Source organism: Pseudonaja textilis, chromosome Z (genome assembly GCF_049901715.1).
Source record: "Pseudonaja textilis isolate UNSWEBS1 chromosome Z, rPseTex1.2, whole genome shotgun sequence".
NCBI classification, from domain to species: domain Eukaryota; kingdom Metazoa; phylum Chordata; class Lepidosauria; order Squamata; family Elapidae; genus Pseudonaja; species Pseudonaja textilis.
The window spans coordinates 41,377,033-41,402,623 of NC_142008.1; the positions used below are offsets into that span (position 1 = coordinate 41,377,033).

Consider the following 25,591-nt stretch of genomic DNA (forward strand, 5'->3'; position numbering starts at 1 on the left):
AATAAATACATAAGTATAAAAAAGCAACTTATCAAAAGGAAACAGGCAAGTTGGCTAGCCAACTATGCCGGGGTCGTCCTCAGTTTTCTAGCTTGCTGCGGGCGAGGACAGCCGGCCCAGGAGTCAGCTCTCGACCAGGCTGGCGACGATGGCAGGAGGAGGTAGGGGACCGGCCCAGCAGGACTTGCTGCTTTGCCTCCTCACTACCAATTGTTGGTGGGAAGGCAAGGCAGCAACCCTTGGGCTGTGGCGGGCGAGGCAGCGGCCCAGAGTTGGGAATCAGCTGGTGGTGGCGGCAGGAGGAGGTAGGGGAACGGGCCAGGCAGGAGGTGCTCCTTTGCCTCCTCACTACCAATTGGTGGTGGGAAGGCAAGGCAGCAACCCTTGGGCCGCGGCGGGTGAGGCAGTGGCACCGGGCCTGGAATTCAGCTGGCGGTGGCAAGAGGGGGTAGGGAACTGGGCCAGCAGGAGCTGCTGCTTTGCCTCCTCACTACCAATCGGTGGGAAGGCAAGGCAGCAACAATGGAGGGCCGGGGGTGAGGGAAGATGGGGCGGGTGACTGGGACTGGTGGCAATAGGTAGACAACTGGGTTGAGATCATACTTACTGATCCGCGCTCTTCGGCAGTGGGGTATGCAGTCCGGGTGGGCGACGATGGCTAGCGGCGGCGATCGGGGCTTGCGGCTTGCCCTCACTCAGCAGGGCGGCAGGAGGCAGGCAGGGACGGACAGCTGGCTGGCTAGCCGGCTGGCTGGCTTGGCTGCTGCTGCTGCTGTGAGCAATGGCACCGTGTGGGTAAATTTTGGCAATTAGCGCATATGCGCTATAAGTAGGGGCGGGGAAGGGAGGGTGGGGGAGAATGAGAAAGGGATTTTTCTGTGTGCATGGTAAAAACCGGTTTTTTTTTTTTAAAAAAGGGTTTTTTTTACTTTAGAGCAGCGGATGGGGCGGGCGGGGAAGAATGTGGAAAAGATTTTTGTGGATGCGCAGTAAAAAAAAATGTTTTTAAAAAATACCGTTTTTTTTTACTTTGGAGCGGCGGATAGGTTCGGGGACCAGGGCAGCGAAAGGAGGGGTAGGCCGGGAGAATGTGGAAGGGATTTTCGCGCATGCGCAGTAATAAAAACTGGTTTTTGGCCTGTAGGAGCGGCGCAGAGGGGCGCAGCCAAGCAGGGGTTGGTTTTACCGGTTCTTAGAACTACCGGTGATGTTAACCGGTTCTATAGAACCGTGCAAACCCTCCCCTACATAAGCCTGTGATAGAAGGAATGCTAGTTGAATTCAGTTCCTTTTTCTAAGGCAAATGAATTTATATAACAAAACTGCATTAAGAGTATGTTGAGACGAAAGAAAATCAGTTTTGAACATTAGGTGTAGCTATTAACATATCAGAACTTGAACAGCATACATTTTGATGCCAAATAAATGTACAGGTTGTTAGGAATAATAAGTCACCTAACAGCTATTTGGGTTAGAAATATATAAACCAGGATAGACATTTTAGTACTATATCTTTAAGGGAATGCAAGAGCATGCAATTGAGTGTGGTTTCTCAAACGGCCATAAGATGGAGCCAGAAACCTGGTTTGTTTAGTCTTAATCTCAGAAGAGAGTGTGTCTCCGTATCTGTTTTCCTTCTGTTGGAAAGTATTGCTGTTGCTCCATTTTTCCCAATTGATTGATATTACTGGATTTAATGTAAGTCTGATACTGAACTGTTTTTGACACTGGAATTTGATATTTAGATTATCCCTGGATGAAAACTGACTGATTTACTTGTGAATGACTTTGGACTGCTTATTTTGGACTTTGCTTAAACCTTTCTGGAAGTAAAAACCTGCATTTACTGTACAGTGTATCTGTGTGTTCTCCTTAGAGCTGCTCGGATCATCCAGAGAGTGGGAGGTGCTTCAGTCTGCGTCATTGTAGGCTGAGCTTAATTACTGAGGAACGCTCTGCCCTCCACCACGTGGCTCCGTTGCCGGCGTTCCCCAGTTTTTTGCTCAGCCTCGTGCAGAGTAGGCAGTGTTTTCAGTTTTCTCTTGGCCGTCTCAAGAAAACTTTCTTCTTATCAGGTTGTATTGTTTTATTCTTTTCTTAGCCCTGTGCAGGAGGATATTCTCTATGGATTAGAGGTTAAGCATCCACCTAATAAGCATGTAACCTGGGTTCATATCCCAGATGGGCAGGGCTAATCTGATCAGACCTATAGCTTGAAATAGAGCTATAGGTAATACTTAAATTTAATCTTAATTTTTCGACTCCCATTCTCCTGGGAAGTCTCCTAGTCTCAGGGCGCCTAGGGGAAGGCTAGCTAACCTTCTAGCCACCCCTCCTCCTTATTGCCTAAGGAGAGCCCATGGCTTAGAGGTTAATACATCTGCCTAATATGTAAATAGCCTGGGTTCAAATCCCAAGGGTATGGCTAGCTGATGAGAGCTTAATAGCTATCCTCCTTGCCCTCCCCTGGGGCCCTCGGATTGCCCTGGGGAGAATTTTGGCCGCTGTTCAGGAGCCCTGTAAGTCCTCATCGCAGGCAGTCGCCATTTAAGCGCCGCCCATGGTAGGGCGCCTTTTCCTTATCTTCCATCGCTACAGCGCCCCTTCAAGCCACAGAGCCTGCTGCCCCTAACCGCTTTAATTGCATGTGTGTTAATTGCAATGTATGCTGAAGGCTAGCTCGCTGCCTCCGTTGGAATCCCGCCCAGCCTTGTCAAGGCTGGGCTGTTGTTTTTTTTCGTGCAGCTCCTTCACCCTTCAAGATTGTGGGAAGATCGCTTCTTTCTTTTTCCTAGCCTCTGCGCAATTAGGTTTGCTTCTCAGACTCAGGGGAGCACGTTCATCGCCCCAGGGGGAGACAGATAGCGGGTGGTTCAAAGCGCCTCCGCGCTAACCCCTTTGAATCTCCTGCCTGCCGATCTCCACGCCGCCTTCGTTAGCATGTGCTTGAATTTAAGCGCTCCAGCGCTGCTGGTTTTCCCCACCCGAACGCCGATCATCTCAGGAAGGGGCGTACCCTTCCTCGTGGTCCCTCTCAGCATCTAACTCACGGAGGGGCCCAATTCCGCCCTGAGCAGCTCTCGACATCCAGCAAGTAGGCGGCCGCTCCTTGGGCGCCGCCGCAGTCGGGCGCCATCGCATCTTCTGCTGCGAGTATTCTCCAGCTCTCCACACAGGCCTTATCAGCCTGTACAGAGTCTCGCCTCCTAAACTTCTGTTGGCAATCCGCAGCCGCGCTCAGGCGAAGCAATGCAGCACCTTCTTCCCTCCCGGTTGTTGTCTGGGAGTTCAGCTGCTGGAGGCCTTATCTTTCCAACCCAGTGTGTTCGGCCTCAGGCGTTCATTTGACTGATTGGATAAAAGACACTTGGGTTGATTTTCCAGTTAAAGGGAGAGGCCTTATTGGTCCAGGATCCAGATTAAGCATCAAGCAGTTTCAAAGAGTTGAAATTAAAAATAAAGGAATAAATAGAAGGAGAGACAATAATCACGTATACAAGACTTATTCATATGTATATATCCATAAGTGAATAAAGATATTTAATATAGATATTAATGATGATGATGATGATGATGATGATGATGATGATGGATATTTGTATTCACCGCCTTCCGGTACATTAAATTCCAAAAGGGGGCGCGGGCCAGCTGATAAGGGTTCCCAGCCTCCTGTGGGCTCAACCCTAGGCGCTTAGCCAACCGCCTCTGGTATTCTCTCATATGATTATTCTTCGTAGCGGCAGATGATACTCCTTCTAATGGCCCTTCTCTGAAGGCCAAATCTAAGTCTTACCATTGCGCAGCCAGGCTAAGGAAACTCAATAATAATGGTATAGTCTCCCCTGCCACCAGGGAGTTGGACCAGATGACCTCCCAGGTCCCTCCCAACCTGTTTCCCACTAGGCCCCTTCTCAGGTGGCCCAGAGATGGAGCACCGCCTCCCAATCAGAGGTTGCTGCTCAATCCCAGGTAAAGGCTAACTGATTGGAATAGACCTCCTGTTGAGCTGGGGTTGGACTAGATGACCTACAAGGTCCCTTCCAGTTTATTATGCCTGAACTCACCCGATCTTTCCTGATATCGGAAGCCAAACGGGCCTAGACCTGGTTGATCTGGGATGGGAGTCCATCTGGGAGTATTGGGTGCCGTAACAGAGACGCCTTTGAGGTGTCATAGTCACTGGAGAAGTGAACTTGACGGGTTATCCAGCGGGTCCCTCCAGGTGACCCCAGCCCTGCCACCCTCCACTCCTCCCATCCCTACTCACCCCCTCTCCAGATTCTTTCCTTCCAGGCGCAGTTCACTCCCAGGGGCGCCAGGACCACAGTCAGTCATGACCAGACGGACAGCAGGAGGAGGCTGCCAGTCGGGATTTCAGAACAAACCAGGTCATGGATGGAGCTGACTTCCTGCCAGAAGACTGCGAGAGGTCTCAAACAGGTGTCCAGACCGGATTCTTCCTGAGGTCTCCGATCATGAGTATCTATCAATCAGGCCCCTGGCCTAGGTCGGCTCCTACCATGGTCAGGTACCTTCTCAGAGGGACAGCCCTCTCCCACAGGGAGGAGGAGAAACTGCTTGGGGTCAACTCATTTCAGCGAACCCCTATCAGGGACGGAGCCCATGGAGGGGGTGATGCTCAGGATAAGGACCCCCAGTTAAAGGGAAAGGTCCCTTACCATCCCTCCTTTGGGGGCTTGCTTAAGCCGCAGATACTTTATCCTGCTTTGCCTTAAGGCCAAGCCTATCTCTGGCCTGGGCCTTCCACTCTCCTCTGTCCTCCCCTCCTTGACGGGGAGCCCAGGGGATGCTGCTTTTCAGGCAGCCCAGGGCGGAAGCTAATGTTATTCTGGCCCCGCCTATTTCATCTGATCCGGGATCAAGGCAGCTGATCTCCACAGGGGCCCTCCTCACCTCGCCCGGGCATCAGGTCTTTCACCTCAACCTCGACTCAGACTTTTCACCGATTTAATCCCTCAAAGTTGATGAGCCCTCTGTTGGCTCCGCATCCTCCTCCTCCGCTAATGATTCTCCGGAGGCTCGGAAACCCAGGGACAAGAGAGCCGAACTCAACCTTAGGCCGGGCTCCCAAAGCCCTCTTGGGCCACCAGATCGGCTTTGGCCGTCTCCTTTCCTCCAGGCCTCCAACCCGGGTGGCTTCGCCAACCAATCGGCATGCCCCGCCTCTATTCCAAGGGCTCATCAGGACATCGCTGTACTCACGCACCACGGCATTAGGGTTAAGTGTTCCTCTAGGACCCTAACCTCCCTGGTTACAGAGTTAGATTGGTCCCTGCCCCACCGAGGGGGACATACTCTCCGGCACAGCTCGGAATCTCTGCCAGCTGAGAGCTGAAGCAGAGAAAAAGTCCTCCCCTCTGAGATCAGAGCCACAACCCCTCAGCCATTTCGGAAAGTGCCTCAACCTTCTTCCAGTCTCTCTCCCCGCCCCAGGTACCTCCTTTTCAGCCATTCCTTCTCCAGAATCCGCCGGACCCGGGCAGCAGGAACCGGGGTGGCTCCTCACTGGACTCCACTCAGGGGATCAGGTGGAAGGCCCCTCCGACACCCAACACAGGTCCCGCCTCCCCCCCGCCCTCTGGCACCGCAGTCTTCAGATGCTATCCTCACAGTCCCTCTACTGGGCTCCAGACGAGGGAACTGACTCTCTCCTACATACCAGACATCCCACTCCAGTTACAATCCCCTGGCCCAAAAGGTGCCCCCTTGGGTTGTTACCTGCCCAAGAACCTTCCAAGGTCCTCGCCCCCTAGCAGCTCTCCTCAGAACGCCCTCCGGGCATTTCCACTGCCACCTGGATGACGCCTCATCCTGTCCCGCCCCCAGACGCCAAACAAAGGGACATCAGAGCTACTCCGCCACCTCTATGACCACCTCCTCGCAAACCGACAAGGGCCATCGGTCGCCATCTAATTGCATAACCCTTAGGGTCCGTAAGCCAGCCTCCAGTTAAAGGAGAGGTCTCCCCCTTTCCCTCAGAAGTCCCCTTTACATCCGGACTTCGGTCCACGCTTTCGGTGCCCCAAAAGGAGTAACTCTATTAGAAGGGCCTAAACTATTGGCCGAGGTGGTTCCCGGCATTTCCCTTGTTCCTGGGCCCGCTTATGCATCAGACCCCACAGGGCTACTGCTCCCATTTCTAGGCCGACAGAAGTCATTCGAAATTCCTGTTCCAGGTCCTACCAGGGGTCCTCTCGCTCTCTCCTCGAGCGGACCAACCTCATCATCAATGAGGGTCTGCCCTTAGGAGCCCCAACAGCTCACACTCCCTCAGATTACAGCCTGGCCAGAGGGGGCGCCTCTCCCCCTCGCTCCAGTTCAGGGCAAACGGTCGGAGAAAGACCGGGCATGTAGGTCAGACTAGTTGAAACTCACACCACCGTTCTGGCCCTCCATAGCTCCCTCTACGGGCAATGGGCGCTCTTGTCCTTACCCTCTCGGGCAGCATTATCACCAGGCTCATGTTAACAGACCACAGTCCATATAGTTGATGGGAGAAGCCTAGCGCCCTGCTACCGGGTGGTGTGCATTCTTCTCTGTCTCACAGTAGAGCTCTTTTCCTCCAAGAGGGTCCCCACGACCTCCAGCCTACCGATAGGGGTCCTTTGGCATCCTTCTCAATGCCGTCGCCAAGATTCTCCAGGCTCCCCTCCCAGGAGCTGAAAACTACAATGCCTCTGTTACCCTGGCCCCAGGGCCTCTCATGCATTCCCTCCACTAAACCTAGTCCGCAGCCATTCCCAGGTTTACTCCACAAAAAGCAAACTGCTTCGGTGGCCCTCTTCTGGGCAGGTGCCCATGATTGCAGTCCTCCGCAACCTATTGGTGACTCCTCTTGGAAAATCCTCCGAATGGGACCTCCCCTCCTCAAGGGGCCCTCTACATCCAGATTCCCTGCGGCTCCCCTAGCCGCCGGCAGGTTGAATGGAGTTGCCTGGGAAGCAAGAATCTCTCTGACCAGGTTAGTGATGCCATCTTCGCCTCCAGTCGGTCATTAACTACCTGAACTCTACTATACCACTCGGAATTCCTTCCGCACGTGGGGGCAGTACAAGTCCCAAGTCAGCTCTCTTTCATTCTCCGTCGCTAGATCTTCTTGTCACAGGCTCCACCAGGAACATCGGAGTTACAGCTCATCTCACCAAGGTGAGGCTTCTTTGGCGGTTTGGGCCTCCAAGGGCCCAGTCATTGGCATTTGCCAGGTCATCACTCCGGGCCTACCTGTCTCCCTTAAGGAGACCTTACAGGTTTGGCACATTGACATGCCTCGGCGGGGGCCTAGTTGGGCAGACGAGTCCCATAGCAGGTCCTCAGGACACGGAGAGGCTCATGAACCAGATGGGGTCCCTCCCGTAGGACAGCCAAGCTTTGGTATGTCCCACTCTCTGGATGATCCGAGCAGCTCTAAGGAGAATGGGCGTTGGTTCTTACCTGATACGCCATTTCTCTTCGAGCTGCGAGGATCATCCAGCCCCACCCTGTTCTTTCCCCGTCTGGTGGGGTCTTGTTTCGCCAATGAACCTTAAGTCTAGTAAGATGAGAGTATGAATTTCTTTCTCTCGTCGCAAAAACTGGGGAACGCTGCAACGGAGCCACGTGGTGGAGGGCGGAGCGTTCCTCAGTAATTAAGCTCAGCCTACAACGACGCAGACTGAAGCACCTCCCACTCTCTGGATGATCCTCGCAGCTCGAAGAGAAATGGCGTATCAGGTAAGAACCAACGCCCACTCTGTGTGTATTATTCCAACACTACTCTCTATACGTCTCCCTGTATGCGATCATTCTCCTAACGGGGAATTACCTCAACACAGGTACTACTATTGTAAAAGAGATGAATATCTTTAAATGCCAGTATTTTATGAATTTTTCAAAATTTGTTCTTTTATATAGGAAGAATATCTGTTTCAGATGCATCCTTTAAGTGGAGTTTTGCAAGAGAAATAAAATCTTCATGTTTTAATACTAGATATACGTAATTTCTTGAGTAAAACAATGCTTCCAAAATTAATAAAGGTGAAAAAGATCAATTTTAAATAATTTGCTGTAACCAAATTCCTAAGTATTTAATTTTTTTTACTATTTGTAATCCCATTATCCTTTCCAGTTTTAGTTTTTGTTTTTCTGTTAAATTTTTAATCTTTAATTTTGTTTTTCCCCTATTAATTTTAAGTCCTGCAACTTCCCCAAATTGATCTAACTCAATAGTTCTTGACCTGTTTCAATTGGTTCCTCTATTAAAAATACCATATCATCTGCAAATGATTGGAGTTTATATTCTTTTTTAATTTTTAGACCTTTTATTCCTGGGTTCTGTCTAATTCGTGTAAGCAATGTTTCCAAAGATAATATGAAGAGCAGGGGAGATAATGGACATCCCTGCCTGACTCCTTTCTCTATTTTTATTGAGCACATGTACTCTCCATTAATTATAATCGCCTTTTGTGAATCATAAATTGTAGTCACCATGTTTTCAAATTTAGTGCCTAAATTCATATTGTAAATTTGTTGGATTAGGAATTGCCAATTTAGATTGTCATAGCCCTTCTTCTACAAGGGCTATTTGTTTTTCCAGGTGGGCTTCGTAGTATTTCAAAACATTTAATACTATTCTTAAATTGTTCCTAATTTGTCTGTTGGGAAGAAATCCGTTTTGATCTTTATGTATATATTCATTCAATATTTTTTTCAATCTATTTGCTATAATTGTGGTAAATATTTTATAATCAGTATTTAACAGGGAAATTGGTCTATAATTTTGTATATGTCGTAAATCTGAATCTTCTTTCGGAATTAACGATATCAGTGTCTCCTTCCATGAATCTGGCATTCTTGCTGCTAATAGGACTTCATTATATGCTTCCACCATGAGAGGTCCTATTTGTTCTCCTATTTTCTTATAAAGTTCCCCTGGTATCCCGTCGGGTCCTGGGGTTTTATTGTTCTTTTGGTTTTCTATTGCTGCTTTTAACTTGGGCCACGTAATATCTCTAATTAACATTTCCTTCATCTCCTCCTTGATTATTTTATCTTTAGCAATATCCATTGCTTCTTATCATATTCTCCTTTACCTCTTTTTATAAAGATCTTCAAAAATTTACATGCAATTTCTTTTTTCTGTTGGGCATCCCCATTTCGTCGCCTATGGTAGATCAATCTTTTTGTTTTTCTTTTTAGTTTGTGAGGCCAACCACCTTCCTGGTTTATTGGCCTGTTCTGGGAAAATACCTGTCTGGCTATATTCAACTTTGAAACCATTCTTCTTGTTTGATTAAATTTAATTTATGTTTAGTTATTATCATCTGTTTTTTTCAATTTACAATCTTTTGGGGTGTTCTGCAGCTGAATTTCTAATTCTTTGATTCTTTGTTCTAACTTATTTTGTTGGGCATATTTTCTTTTTATTTCTTTTAACAGTGTATGATATCATTGTGCCACTTATTATTGCCTTCATTGTATCCAAAATATTCTGTTTCATAGTATCAATTTCCATCAATCCTAATATCCTCCAGTTTTAGAATTGTTTTTCCATAAACTTTAATCCAATTTTGTCCCCATAATTTTAGTCGCAACTCCAAACGACTAACCAACAGTCTAACCCCAATTGGCCCTATTGCACCACCATCTGCAATGATTGGAGCTATTCTTTTAACTTAGACCTCCGCTGTCTAACTGTGCACGCTCTAAAGATATGAAGAGCAGAGATAATGGACCCGTCGACTCCTTCTCTATCTTATTACACATGTACTCCATTAATTATAATCGCCTTTGTGAATCATCAAATTGTAATACCATGCTTTCAAATTTGTCCAAATTCATATTGTAAATTTGATACCAGAACACTACACTGATTGTCATAGCCCCCTACATAGGCTATTTTTCCTCTCCAGTAGCTCTTCAAAGTCATTTAATACTATTCTTAAATTGTTCCTAATTTGTCTGGGAAGAAACTCCTGATCTTTATGTATATGATTCATTCAATATTTTTTCAATCTATTTGCTATAATTGTGGTAAATATTTTATAATTGTATTTAACAGGGAAATTGGTCTATAATTTTGTATATGTCGAAATCTGAATCTTTCTTTCGGAATTAACGATATCAGTGTCTCCTTCCATGAATCTGGCATTCTGTTGCGTTAATAGGACTTCATTATATGCTTCCACCATGAGAGGTCCTATTTGTTCTCCTATTTTCTTATAAAGTTCTGGTATCCTGGGTCTGGGTCCTGGGGTTTTATTGTTCTTTTTGGTTTTCTATTGCTGCTTTTAACTTGGGCCACGTAATATCTCTAATTAACATTTCCTTCATCTCCTCCTTGATTATTTTATCTTTAGCAATATCCAAATAGTTTCTTATCATATTCTCCTTTACCTCCTTTTTATAAAGATCTTCAAAAAATTTACATGCAAATTTCTTTTTTCTGTTGGGCATCCCATTCTGCTCTATGGTAGATCAATCTTTTTGTTTTTCTTTTTAGTTTGTAGGCCAACCACCTTCCTGGTTTATTGGCCTGTTCAAAAATACCTGTCTGGCTATATTCAACTTTGAAACCATTCCTTCTTGTTTGATTAAATTTAATTTATGTTTAGTTATTATCATCTGTTTTTTTCAATTTACAATCTTTTGGGGTGTTCTGCAGCTGAATTTCTAATTCTTTGATTCTTTGTTCTAATTTATTTTGTTGGGCATATTTTTCTTTATTTCTTTTAACAGTGTATGATATCATTGTGCCACTTATTATTGCCTTCATTGTATCCAAAATATTCTGTTTCATAGTTGCCTCATTATTATTTTCTTTTAAAAAATAATCCAATTCCTTGTCAATTCATAAATTCTTTCTCTTTAATTAGCTGTGTATTTAAGGTCCACCTTTTCCTTGGTTTCTTCCTACCTTTCCACACTGTCTGAATCGGGTTGTGATCTGTGCATTCGTTTTGTAAAATTTCAATCTCTTTTAATTCATTTACTAATTCACCATTCATCCACACCATATCGATTCGTGTCCATGATTGGTGAGGGTTGGAGTAAAATGTAAATTGCTTTTTCTGGGGGTTTAATTTACTTCCACGTGTCTATCAAATTTAATTCAATCATCATTTCTTCACAGGTTTTTGGTAGTTCTCTTTTTTTTCTTTTCCCCTCACTACTATGATCTTTCTGGTGGTCCACAATAGCATTGAAATCCCCCAAGATGCAAATATTCCTTTTATCTAATTCCACTAATTTTCCATGTGTTTAAAAAATTCCTTTTGGTTATCGTTAGGGGCATAGATTACTACTAGTAGAATTGGAATTGATTTAATCCAAATTTGTAACACCAGAATTCTTCCATTGGGGGGGGGGGTCTATCCAAATTGGCTCTGCTTTCATATCGTCTTTCACATATACTGCTATCCCTTTCTTTTTCCTAAAATCTGTTGGCGATGTATACAAATTCCCTAGCTTGGGGCATTCTACATGAGTTTCCTGTAAACATATCATATCTGCATTTTGTTTAATTAATTTGATTAATATTCTTTTCCTTTTTATCCTAGAGTTTAGGCCATTTATATTAATTGATAGTATTTTCTTTTCTTCATCAATCACCTAATTGACTCTTGCTCTTTGTCTTGTAGTTACTCCTGTCTCTTTTTGTGGCTGATTGTGCGTCTTCGGTTCTTCTCTCTCTTGATGTTTATTTTTCAAATTCCTACAATTCCCATCTCTATTTTTTTTGTAGTCTTGGTCATCTTGCGAATTCATTTCTAACTCGTCTCTACTACAAGATTCTTCATGGCCTATCAATCGTTCGTAGAATTCTTGGGCTTTTTCCATGGAGTCTACTTTAATTTTTCTTTCTTCCCAAGTGATTAGCATTCCCTCTGAGATTAGCCATCTAAATATGATACCTTTTTGGTTTAATTGGTTCGCCAAGAATTTATAATCTCACTTCTGCTCTCTCACTCTTCTTCGGATTTGTTTAAGCACCAAGATTTCTTTTCCTTTGTATGTAATTGTTTCTTCTCTAGAAATTTTGTATATAATATCTCGAACTTTCCTTCTGGCAAATCTCACGTGGACCCCTTTTGGATGTTTATGTCATCTTGCGTAATTTGTGCTCACTCTGTATACTTCGTCTAACTCTTTCAAAATATCATCCTTATCTTTTTCCAATAGGTCTGCTAATATTCCTGCCATCACTTGTTCTAAGTCCTCTTCTTTAGTTTCCATTATATTTTGGAATCTCAGATATGCTGCAGCCTTGTCCATTTCCAAATATATGAAGGAGTCGTCCATTTCTTTACTCACATTTCTTAATTGCTGACCAACCATTTCCAGCTTCTTTTCCCTTTGTTCCGTTCTTTTCTCAACCTCCTTGATTGTTAATTCATTCCTTTCTAGTGCTTGCTATATTGTTTCAATTTTTTGATCCAACTTTAGGATGTCTAGATTCATTTCTGCCTTTAAGTTTCCCATCTCTTCTTTTAGTTCATTTGTGTCAGCTCTTGATTCGATATGATTTTTTACCAGTACTTCCTGAAGCTTCAGCATGGACTCTTGTAAAGTAAGAAGGGTCAATTGAATATTGGCATTCGTGATGGTAGGTTGTTTTTCTCCAGATAGAGTTTCTTCAATTGTCTTTTGTGCCATCACTGAGGTTGATGGCATTGAAATTGTTTGTATTGAAGAGGTCTTCTTTCCAGTTTTAAACATTGTATTAGTGACAGAGGTCATTTCTTGTAAAATTTGTTTTTGTACTATATTGAATATGTTGTCCCAAATTAACATTCACTATTGAGAAGTATCAACTATAAATGGCCACTAAGCTAATTAATATGATATGTTACAGGATTAATCTCTCTTGTCAGTATATATATATACATATATTCTGCAGAACAGTTTTACAGCTAATTTCTAAATCATATATCTGGATTTGTAGATCTTAATATATCAAATTCCTCTATTTATATTTAAATACTATTGACCTGTATATCTATAAGTGCTATAGAATCCCAAATCTCAAAATAGTGTTATGAAATAATATTTCAAATATTTACAAATCTAAATAAAGATATATCAACCTTACTATACAATAATTAATTAGTTAATCTATAGTAATCACAATTAATCACAATTATTTAATTCAATCTAATCAATGCCTATAATCAAATATCTATACCTAAATAATTAATTATCACCTCCCTTTTTTTGTGTGTGTTATAACCAAATATAAACTTCAATATTTACTAAAGTATCAATTAAATGTATATAAATTACATTTACCACATTCAAAAATCAGTTGTTGATGTCAAGAAATAATGGTTGCAATCCACAAATTTAAAAGCTTAAAGTGTCTTAATATAATTGTTCAGTTCTCAGGATTCCTTCACCGAGCGCACCGGAAGCACAGAGTTGCTGAGTAATGTCTCTGATTTCACTATCTCACCACGCTTTCCGCTGTAGTCATTTCTCCTTTCGTTTAAAAGTTTTACAAGTCAATTTTTAGATTCAAATAGTCTCTTTCTTTAATAAATCTTCTCCACTTACTACAGCTCCAGTCCAATAATCCAAAAGGAGACCAGTAAATTATTCAGTTTCATTCGTGGAATATTTAAAGTTGTAATTTAATTCCTTACTTCAAGTCTTCCCCCATCTCCAATTCGTCCCTCCAATTTTCCCCAAAGTCCACAATTCAAATCCTTCAAAGTTCCCTTAAATTAAATTGTTATTCATTCTTCTTCTTTTCTCTCCCCCAATTATTATCAGTCTCTCAGATCCCTCCGATTCTCTTATCTTCTCTGTCCGATCGCTTGCGTCCTTACCCTCTTCCGTCTCATGAGCCCTTTTGCTTTCACCGCCGCTCGTATCTGCTTTGGCCGCTGTTTTCGGGCTTTGCTTTAACTAAGATGCTCCAATATTCAACACTCAATCAGGATCGCAAATTCTTTCACTCGCACTCTTCGTTCACCACAGTCTGTCACTCGCTTCCTCTTTTATGCAACAATCAAGACTTTAGGACCGCCATTGCTGACAGTCTCTTGTTGTCGGTCTCCACAGGGTTTCTCTAGGTCGCAATGAGAATCGCCTTTTCCACACCGCGACTTGAGTCTCCCCACACTGGCACGCTTCTCTACAAGATGCGTGCACCCCTAAGGGTCACTCCAGCAGCAAAAGGAGATAGCGTGAAACCCAGGAAGAGCTTCAGCACCTCCATTCACCCATATCTCATCACTGGAAGTCCCTCCATCCCTCTTAAATAATTTGCTGTAGCAGTTAAATAGTTTAGGGAAATCTTTGAACTATCACAATACAACCACAATCATATTTTTAGATATAAATAATGGATTCATGCTGTACACCACTGTAGGGAAATGCACCATCCTATAGAAATTGGAATTATGAAGAAAGTCTATCCTTGAATTATTAAAATCTATTTCGTGCTTCCACCGGAAACTTTCATAATGGCATGTTGTACATGTGTTGTGCAATTAGTCTGGAAATATTAATGTACAGTACTTTTAAGAAAAAAGGCAGTGGATTAAAGCAATGGTTGCCAACTAGTGGGCCGGGGTGGTGGTCTATAGAGAAATATCATCCCCAAAGCACCCCCCAAAGCAATTAATCCAGGCTGCGCGGGAACACAACCCTGCACCTCTCACATGGCCCGTGGGAACACATGGCTTGCATTGCTTGCATTGCGAACAACACGAGCTAGTAAGGGGAGGGGGAAAGGGTGGAGGGGGGCAATTTGCCCCAATTGCCCCATGCACCTTGCCTGGCCACTGGACTGCTTTTCGCTTCTGCTTTTGGCTACACGCGAAGAAAGCTTCAAAAGTCTTTCTTTCTCAATCGAGCTGCTCCGAGCATCCAGTGAGTGGGAGGTGCTCTAGTCTTCACCAATTGCAGGCTGAGCTATAATTGAGAAACGCTCCTCCTCCACCACGTGTCTCCTCCATGCGTTCCCCAGTTTTTAGCTCAGCCTCGCAAGAGACAGGCAGCTATAGACCATTCTCCTTGGCCAATTCAGGAATTCTATTCATTTTCAGGTTTGATCGTTGCGTTTTGCTTCTTTCCTTGGTCCCTGCGCTTTTGGGTGTTAGTTTGTGAGTAAAGGAGCGAAGTTTCGCCCCTCAGGGGGGAGATAGAGGGGTTTTAGAGCCTTTGCTCCCCCCACCCCCCCTTCCCTCTTTCCTGCCGTTTCAAGCCGTTCCTGCTTTTAAGCAGCGGCTTGCGATCACGCTCTCCTTAGCGCGTGTTGTCTTCCCCCCACGAACGCCTTCTCCTAGCCCTCGTTTTCAGTTCAATCCTTTTGGCTGATTGCTTTTTTCTTGGGGCTATTCCATCTCTGAGCCTTGCGTCCAGCCCGGTGGCCATTTTTAGGCACACCTCGTGGTGGGCGCCATTTTGCCCTTCGCAAAAAAGGCATCGAAGTGAATTAAATTGCTGCAACGTTGGTAGGGCCCCATAGCAGGTCCTACAGGCCTGTGGGAGCTTTTATTCAGAAGCGGTATTGTGGCTCTGTGCCCTGTTGCCCCATTCCAATTGTTGGCATTCCGCAGCCTGCTCAGAGGCGAAGACAGGCACCTGCTTCCCAGGTTATTGGGAGGCTGCCTCAGAGGCCTTTACAGATATTTTTTTCCTGGAATATTTTTTCGTGTTTAAAGTTTGGCCTCAGCGTTCATTTGGTTGAATTGGTTATTTAGAGATAGTTTTTCTCATCTTAATTTTTCTCTATTTCAAAAAACATTTATATTTTAGTAATAATTTAGTTCCTTTTTTGGTCATTTGGTGCAGTTTTATTGTATATCCTTTGGGGTGTTTTTTTTCTTTTTTCCCAAATATATATATATAAAATTTTCCAAAAGGGGGACGTGGCTCAACTATAGGATACCCGGCTCCCATTGTGGACCACATTCCTAGGCGTGCCAACCGCCTTCATATTTAATATACGTTGTTTCTACCTTTGTTTGTAATGGCAGAGGAAAATCCCAGAGGGCCTTCCCTAAAGGCTAAGTCTAAAACTCACCATCTGTGCAAAAGGGCCAAGGAACCTTCCACAGCCTCTGAAAGGGACGCCCTAAGGCGCCACAGAGCTCTGGAAAAGGAGTTTGATAGGCGCTCCAGGGACTCTCATTCTGTAATTCCAGCTTCTATTCCCTCTACCTCTAACCAACCTCCCCCTTTGCCAGAACAGCCTTCTCTCTCCAGGCACAACACACCTGTCCAGAGCCCCAGAGCCACTCGAATTCCTGAGGCGACCTTCACCCCAACCGCTGCTTGCCTATGCCCAGAAGGCCCTTCAACTAGCGTCATTCCTGACAGCATTAAGGAATGGATGCAGCTTGGCATCTGCCAGGGGATCGCGGAAGGTATGCAACAGCTTTCCAGGACAGCCTCTCGAGCAATGGCACCCGAGATCGATTCTGCCTCCGGAGGACCTCTATCCAGATCGGTGACTCTCCACGGACAGGTACCTTCCCAAGGGGACCTTCCCTTCCCAGAAGGGGAGGAAGAGGAGGACGAGGAAGAGGAAATGGCCTTTGCACCCTACGGGGTAGAGGAAGGGTCAGAGAGGGGGTCCCTCCATTATTCTAAGCCCTTCTCCGAAGTGGAACAGTTGGAAGGGGACATGTCGGAGGATGAGGGCATCTCTCCCGACCAGCCCACCCTTGTAGGCCTGTTCAAGCCTCATTTGTTCAAATCCTTGCTGTTTAAAGCAAAGAATATCTCAGGCCTAACTCCCCAGCCATCTTCTGATTCCTCTCCAGCAGCCTCTGGGGCCCCAGAGGATGCCATTTTCAGACAGACAGCGGTGGAGACCGAAGTTGTGCCAGTCCCTCCAATCTTCTCCGATCTAGTGGCGAAACAGTTAGCCTCTTCCGGTCTCCCCTCCGCCCCCTCCGGTCAGGACAAGAGATTTTTTAATCTCGACGCAGACTTCTCCACCATGCTAGACACCCCCGAGGTGGATGACCCCATTATCAGACTGGCATCCTCGTCTAACCCCACAGATGCTCTGGAAGCCTTAAGGCCGGAGGACAAGAAGGTGGAGATGGCGCTACGATGGGCACACCAGTTTGATGCTTGGGCCATTCGGTCTGCCACCGCCTCATCCTTTTTTACTAGGTCGTCCATTAGGTGGCTTCAACAGTTGAAGCAGTATGTCTCACCATCTAATACTAGGGCCCATCAAGATATTGCAAAACTAACAGCAGCAGCCGAGTTTGCGGTCGATGCAAATTTTCACTCGTGAAGTTCTCCTCTCGGGCCATATCCTCTCATGTTACGGCCCAATGGCTGCTTTGGCTTAGGCATTGGCAGGCCGACATTAAAACAAGTCGAAGCTGGCCTCAGCTCCCATCTCGGGAAATAAATTATTTGGTCTGGCCCTGGAACCATTGTTGATGGAGAGCCGGAACAAAAAGAAATTTCTTCCGGCTCTTTTCGTAGGCAAGAGTCCAGATCCTCTCAGCCCTTTCGAAGGGCTCCTTCCGTACCCCTTTCAAACTCCCTTCTCCCCCGTTATCAGAGGTCTCCAACTTTCGCCCGGCCTATCGAGACCAGGGCGATTCTGGGAGACAGATCCACGGGGGTAGCTAGCAGGAGACCCTTCCGGGTTCGGCAGGTAAGACATCCCGCCGTCCAAGATAGGTTTTCAGCCTCCTTGCCCATTGGCGGTCGCCTTAAATTCTTTGCGAGCCAGTGGGAAGCATCTACTTCTGATGCTTGGGTTAAAGACACGGTCCAATTTGGTTTCTCCCTTCAGTTCCGAGTCCTTCCACCCGAACACTTCATGGCTTCTCCCATATCCAGGGATCATACCAAGCGCGCTCTCCTAGAGACCGCCATTAAACATCTGTTGGATATTAAGGCCATACAGCCCATGCCACCTTCACAACGAGGAGAGGGATTCTATTCCCTCCTCTTTCTAGTCCCTAAGCACTCTGGGGGTTAGAGGCTGATTTTGGATTTAAAGAGGCTCAATCGTTATATTGTTCGTCATAAATTCAAGATGCATACCCTTCAGTCCATCGTGCAGGGCACCAGGGAAGGAGACTGGCTCACTTCCATTGACCTCTCAGAGGCATATCTTCATATACCCATTCACCCTTCCTTTTCTAGATATCTGAGATTTTATTACAATGGCTGTCATTATCAATATGTAGCCCTTCCCTTTGGGTTAGCTTCGGCCCCCAGGACCTTCACCAAGGTTTTGGCAGCCTTAGCAGCTCACCTCAGGCAACTCCCTGTCTGTATTTACTGCTATCTTGACGACATTCTCATTCTTTCTCCAACCCAAGGCCAAGTTGAGAGGGACACCAGAACCACTCTTTCAGTGCTTCAGGATCCTGGTTTCCTTGTAAATTGGGAAAAGAGCCAGCTTACCCCTTCCACTCGAATAGTTCATTTAGGGGCGGTGATTGATTCAGTTGAGAGGAAGGTTTTCCTTTCCCCGGAAAGGTTTGCTAGCATTCAAAAGTCAATTAAGGCCATCAGGCGGGCCAAGAAAGCTACATTGCTGGACCTATCTAAATTACTTGGGAAAATGATCTCATGTATATCCATTGTTCCCTGGGCCCGATTTCATTCCAGGTCCCTTCAATGGTTCCTGCTACCTTATCAATGCTCAAGAAGGAGAAATTCAAGATTCGTGGTAAGGATCCCTCCAAAGGTTCTCACCTCGCTACTCTGGTGGACCAGACCCACTACCAACAAAGGACATCCATTCAAGGAACTCCAGAGGGTCACCCTCACAACAGACGCCAGCCTAACAGGTTGGGGGGCCCACCTTCATTCGCTGTCAGCTCAAGGAACCTGGTCAGTAACCGAACACTCTTGCAGCATAAATTGGTTAGAGCTCCACACAGTATACCTGGCATTACGCACCTTTCTTCCTCAAGTTCGAGGGCGTCACGGCTTGGTCCTGACGGACAACACTACGACCAAGGCCCACATCAACCGGCAGGGGGGCACTCACTCCATCAGGCTCATGAAAGAGGCGACGGATCTGTCGATGGGCGGAGGCCAATCTGCTATCCATAAAGGTGGAGCACGTCTCGGGGGCCTCCAACGTTCAGGCAGACTGGTTGAGCAGAACCGTCGTCGACCAGTCCGAATGGCGCCTGCATCCCTCCCTTTTCCGGGAAGCCTCAGGGAGGTTCGGGTTACCGCTAGTGGATCTGTTTGCGTCCCCATCCAATGCCCAGACACCGAGGTTTTTCTCCCGGTTCCCCACCCAGGGGGCCGAGAACCACGATGCCCTGCGTTGCCCTTGGCCCACGGGGCTCCTATACGCATTCCCCCCCTACCGCTGCGGCCCAAGGTGATCCAAAGAGTAATCCTCAAGAAAGTGGAACTTCTTCTGGTGGCCCCATATTGGCCCAGGAGACCCTGGTTTGCAGATCTTCGCAACCTGTCAGTGGCCCCTCCTTGGAGGATTCCACCGGACAAGATTTCGCTGTCCCAGGGACCTCTTCAGCATCCGAATCCACAATGGCTTCAGCTTACCATTTGGAGGTTGAGGAAGGAAAGCATGTCCGATCTGGTCATCAACACTATTCTGGCAGCCAGACGGCCTTCAACCACTCGCATATACAATGCCACCTGGAACATATTTTGTAAGTGGTGCCACAAGTTACACATTAATCCGATCTCTCCATCAATCGCACAAATTCTGGCCTTTTTGCAAGAAGGATTGGGCAAAGGTCTTTCCCCCAATACCTTAAGAAGGCAGGTGGCGGTCCTATCTACGGTTATCTCTGGCAACCTGTCTGGCCTGCTTTCACACCATCCTCGCATTAGAGCCTTTCTTAGAGGTGCCACTAATTTGCACCCTCCAGTAGTTCACAGATACCCGACCTGGGACCTCAACAAGGTTCTCTCAGCGCTGACTAAGCCTCCCTTTGAGCCTCTAAGAGAGATGTCACTCCAACTCCTCACGCTCAAGGTGGTTTTTCTTGTGGCAATTACATCAGCTCGTTGGATATCTGAAATAGCAGCTCTATCCGTTAGAAAGGAGTTATGCGTTTTCCACGCTGATCGGGTGGTCCTGTGACCAGATCCCTCCTTCATGCCCAAGATAAACTCAGCCTTTCACAGATCACAGGAGCTTGTTCTTCCTAACTTTTGTCCAAGACCTTCTCAAGAAAGAGAAAGGCAGTGGCATACTCTCGATGTTAGACGGGTGCTCCGTATCTACATCAGTCGCACTCGGCCTATCAGGAGGTCGGAGTCATTGTTTTTATCTTTTCAACCAAAGACGCTGGGCTGCAAAGTTTCCCTGTCTACTGTTGGCTGTTGGATTAGAGCTACAATATCCAATATCCTATTTGTCACAGGCGCTTCCTGTTCCCGGTGGAGTAACCGCTCACTCTACAAGGAGTGCTGCTACTTCTGCAGCCTGGGCTACTCAGGCTCCTATTCATGATATTTGCAGAGCGGCTACCTGGTCGTCTCCATCTCCATTTATTCGCCATTATAAAATCGATGTTTTTGCCTCGGCAGAAGCCTCCTTTGGCAGACGAGTCCTTCAGCAAGTGGTGAGAGATCCAGAGCATGCTCCGAGCCAGACGGAGTCCCCCCCCCCATAGGACAGGCCATGCTTTGGTATGTTCCACTCACTGGATGCTCGGAGCAGCTCGATTGAGAATGGGCGTTGGTACTTACCTGACACGCCATTTCTGGTCGAGCTGCGTAGAGCATCCAGCCCCACCCTATTTGGTCCATCTGGTGGGGAATCCTGTTTCGGCCAACGATTCATATTGTTTTTGTAGTTAAGTGTTGTTTATAGTTAAGATGAGGGGATAGTTGTTTGTCTTCTTGTCTTCGTAAAAACTGGGGAACGCATGGAGGAGACACGTGGTGGAGGAGGAGCGTTCCTCAATTATAGCTCAGCCTGCAATTGGTGAAGACTAGAGCACCTCCCACTCACTGGATGCTCTATGCAGCTCGACCAGAAATGGCGTGTCAGGTAAGTACCAACACCCATTCTCTCCCCCAAACTCTGCCAAAAATGAGTCTTTGGAACCCTGCAAGGCATTCTGCTCCAAGAGGCTGCGCCGGTGTGACAAGTCTCACAAAGACTCATTTCTGGTGGAGTAGAAGGGGGAGAGAAAGAAAGATTTCTGCTGCTTTCCTTGCATGAAGCCAAAGTCTCTCTCTCTTTCCCCTCTCCCTGAGAACAGAGCTGGAGATGGTATCCTGTGATCCCAAATAAAGAATGATCAGTCGGTAGGAAAGCAGGGTGGGGAATTTTCCTGCAGACTTTTGGGGATTTTCCCTGGGTCTCTGGTCCGTGGGATTTAAAATTATGAGTTTGGTGGTCCCTGAGGTCCAAAAGGTTGGCAATCCCTGGATTAAAGAGCTTGCTGACTGGTTATTATCTTTTGGTCATTGTCTATAAGTCCTAAAAAAGCCCAATCATTTTAGGAGTAGTTTTCTGTTCAATGCCAAAAAATCAAGAAAGAACTGAACCTCATAAGATAAGAGCTAGTTAGAAAAGCATAGACTTGACATGTTAAGGGCAATTTATTTCTTTTCTGTGCTGCTTTCTAGCATTACTTTCTGGAAACCACTTTGAGAGGGCTGTAAAAGCACTATAAAGCGGTATATAAGTCTAAGTGCTATTACTCTTTACTCTTGCTAATATTCTGATCATATAATCTCTACATGGCTCATCATATTGCATGGAGATACTGGTTCTTCAATAGCTAATTTCAAATATGTCCTTTGCTGACTTTATGATAACAATCTATTCTTGATTACTCAAGTGTTTTGAGTTGTACTAGCATCAAACATTCAAAATGGTTGGTTCCTAGTATTAAGGGGAAACTGAAATAATTAATTTGAAAGCTTGATTTTTGTAAGAAGAAACTTATCTTCTTTTCCATCCAAAATCCAACTGAAAAGAGTATTCTCCACTCAAGAACAGTCTTGAGGATATTGGGATATTATTCTAATGTGCGGAAAGTTATACCTGCACATTTAGAACCCAGGTTTGAAGTTTCAATTGTTGATATCAAAAAATACATAGACCTGCAGAGGTTTCTTTGTGATAGCTGTTACCTACTATACTGACAATTAAGATAACTTTGATAGAAAAAAATAGAAAATTAATTCCAATGGCACAACATTCAGGAAAAAAAGCACTTTTATTTTTTATTTTATTTATTTATTTATTTATTTTCGTCAATTGCTTACAAGATAATAGATATAAGTAAAAACATAATTATGAATACATGGATACATATAAGAAAAAAAAAAAAACCAATAGGACAGGGACAGTAGGCACGTTGGTGCCTTTATGCACACCCTCTACAGACCTCTTAGGAAAGGGGTGAGGTCAATAGTAGACAGTCTAAGATTAAAGTTTTTGGGGAAGAAACCACAGAGTCAGGTAGAATATTCCAGACATTGATCACTATGTTGCTGAAGTCATATTTCCAGCAATCAAATTTGGTGCGATTAAGCTTGAGTTTGTATCTATTGTTTGCTCTATTCATTGACATGTAGGACATTGCAGTGTATGATTTTATGTACTATACTTAGATCGGACCGAAGGCAGCGTAATTCTAGGTTTTCTAGGTCTAGAATTTCACGTCTGGTTGCATAAGATATTCTGCAATGAGTAGAGGAGGGGAGAACACTTCTTGTGAAATATTTCTGGCCTTTCTCAACTGTGTTAATGTCAGATACGTAATATGGGTTCCGGACTGATGAGCTGTATTCGAATATTGGTCAGGCAAATGTTTTGTATGCTCCAGTTATTAGTGTAATATTACCAGAGAAAAAGCTATGTCAGATTAGGTTAACAACTCTTAAACGCCTTTTTGGCTATGTAGTTATAGTGGGCTCTAGCACTTAGATCATTAGAGATGAGTACTCCAAGATCCTTGACAGAGTTTGGATCATCAACAAGGTCTTGACTATTCAGCCTGTATTTTATTTTCTGATTTTTTTGCCAATATGTAGGACAGAGCATTTATTTGTTGAGATTTGAAGTTGTTTGAGCATTCTGATACACAGTTAAGGTCTTTTTGAAGGGTAGCAGTATTGTCTGTGCTATTAAATAGCTTTACATCATCAGCAAAGAGAACGCCGTTGCTGTTGATATGATCACAGAGGTCATTTATGTAGGGTATGAAGAGTTGGTCCTAGAACACTGCCTTGGGGGACACCACTGTTGACAGGTACAGAATTTGATAGGACGCTGCCAATTTTGACCATTTGTTGTCTGTATGATGGGAATGCTTCTATCCAGTAATACAGGTGTCCAGAGATACCGTAAGATTTTAGTTTTAGGAGTAGTTTGTTGTGTACCACTGAATCAAAAGCTTTACAGAAATCTATGTAGATTGTGTCTATTGTTTTGCCCTGATCGAGTTGTGTAGTCCATATATTTTTGCAGTGTAAGAGTTGCAGATTACAGGATAGTTTTTTCCTGAAACCATATTGTTTATTAGAGAGCAGGTTGTTTGTTTCTAAGTGGAGGATGATGGATTGGTTAATAATTGATTCCATGACTTTACAGGTGACGCAGCATAAAGAGATTGGTCTGTAATTTTCAAGTAGGCTGGGGTCTCCCTTTTTGAAGATGGGGATAACCGTGGCTTGTGACCATAGTTTTGGCAAGGAGGTGGTCCTGAAAGATTTTTCAAAGATTATACTTAGAGGTTCGGCTATGGCAGTGGATAGAAGTAGGCACATATTCCATCTGGTCCAATAGAAAAAAATGATTTTAGATTGTGTAGTGCTTTTTCAACATTGTCTTCTGTAAAATTGATATGTATTAGATCATTGTAGTTGTCTGTGGTTCGACTAGGAAATACTGAACATGATCCATTGCTGCTTACAAATACCGAGCCAAAGAATGTGTTAAAGAGTTTGGCTTTAACAGTGACGTTGTTGCAGTCTTCACCATTAGGTCCTTTCATGGTGGGATGGACCTTGAATCTTTTAGTTTGTTGTTTATAAAATTGTAGAAAGCGCGAGTGGAATTGGTGCGTAGATGATTTTCTTCTTGTTTAATGTAATAATTGGTGCATTCAGTTTTTATCTGGTGGCATAAATTTTTGTATCGGCTTTTGAAGTTGGCAGCGTGACCAGATTTGTTTTTCCGCCAAAGTGATTTCTTTTTGGATTGAAGCTTCCTTATTGTTTTGGGTAATTTGTTTTTTCTGATTTTGGGAGTTGTTATTGGGACATATAGTTTGATGTCTCTTTTGACTTCAAATAAAAATATGTTGTATTGGTCTTCTACAGAATTGCATCCAGTGAATAGAAATTGCCAATCAAGGGATGAGAGATCGTTGTTTATAAGATCATAGTTGCCTTGTTTGAAGTTATAATCATCTGTCATTGTGATGATTTTTGTGTGGACATATGTTGTGACAAAAGTCAATCATGTTGTGGTCACTGCTGGAAAAGGGTTCTTAAATTTGTATTCCATAAATTGAATTCAAACTATTGCAGACGATGAAATCGAGGCAGTTGTTAAGTGTAGTGTTGTTGGTTACTAGTTGTTCTAGTCCCAGATATGTTACTGCATTGTAGAAGGTTGCATGTGTGGGTTCAGTTGTACATTTGTTAAGGGTCCAGTTAATATGAGGTAGATTGAAGTCACCAAGAAAGATAAAAGTGTGTGGGCAGGATGCTGCCTATGATAGTAGTGTATTTAGCTTGTTTGCATGTTCGATGTCATAATCAGGGGCTCTGTAACATAGTAAGAATTGAAATGTGGTATTTAAGAACAGTTCACAGACCATGGTCTCAGGAATAGCAAGCTCCTGGTTAACTTGGATGTTTTTTAGATGTATGGACTTTTTATAGAAAATAGCAACACCACCTCCTCTATGGAGATGCGTTGAGCCATGTTTCACAGACAAATATAATGTTGAATTTAGCCATATTTAGTAAGAGGAGAAATTCAGGTATTTTATTTACAAGGCTTCTTGCATTGAGTAGCTTGCATTTAAGGCCAGTTGTGTTTGGAATAGTGGTAGTTAGGGGCATGTGTGCCTAGTTTTGAGTGATGTTGGATTGGATAGGGTGGGGTTGGATGCAGAGTTGTGGGTTGTGTGACTTTCTTTTGATGCGATCAGCTCGGTAGTCAATGTATAGATCCTTTTCTCCATTGTCTAGATGGTTTTTGAGTTCTGTGTGGAGTTCACAGGAACAGATTCTTTGCAGTATGGATAAGTCTGCTCTTGAGCGAAGTTTTTTTTGTTTGGTATTGGTTTTTGCAGTGGCTTTTATTGTATGAATGAATATGCGTTTGCTGGACTCATTTTTGCATACAACTCTAGCAACCTTGAAAATGAGACTGAAAAACATATAACACTTTAACAGAAAAATACAGCATTTCAAAAGAAAAATTTGGAGCGTTACTTTCAGTCGTTCAGTTTAGGATATTTTAGAAAATATGGTTGTAATTTATTTTCAGACCTGAAGTTCAACATATTGATAGTAACTTTTTGATAACTTGATGATTACTACAATGAGTCTTTAGAGCTGACTCACAAAACTAGTTGTTAATGCTGATGATAGGTCTGTGTTAAAACTGATTACATATAGGATTCTTTCAATACTTACT

At 44.5% G+C, this 25,591-nt stretch overlaps 1 protein-coding gene across 4 annotated transcripts in view; it reads left to right on the forward strand.

The window, feature by feature from the left end:
• The window catches only part of PLCL2 (phospholipase C like 2), a 233,764-nt gene that overhangs the window by 193,517 nt on the left and 14,656 nt on the right, over positions 1-25,591 (forward strand). The gene's annotated exons all lie outside the window — the stretch shown is intronic.